Here is a 306-nt window from a genome sequence, read left to right on the forward strand (position 1 = left end):
CTGATCGTAGTTCTTTTTCCCTCCTTCCTTTTCCCCCGTCAGTGTCACCTGCCCTGTTAATCTTCACTTCTCTTTTTGTTGTTCTTTCTTCCATTCTTTCTCTTCCACATTATCTTTTACTTTCCCTTCCGCTTTGCCTTCTTTGGTCTTCCCCTTGCTCCTTCCTTTTCCTATTTTTTTCCACTTCCCTTACCCCTCCGTTCCCTTCCTTTTTCCTTCTTCCCTTCACCTTGCCTTCACTTTCCTCTCCTTCCTTACTTCTCCACTTCTTTCTTATCTCCCTCTCACCCCCTACTCACCTACCCA

The sequence above is a fragment of the Penaeus monodon genome, chromosome 30 (assembly GCF_015228065.2).
Source record: "Penaeus monodon isolate SGIC_2016 chromosome 30, NSTDA_Pmon_1, whole genome shotgun sequence".
Taxonomy (NCBI): Eukaryota; Metazoa; Arthropoda; class Malacostraca; order Decapoda; family Penaeidae; genus Penaeus; species Penaeus monodon.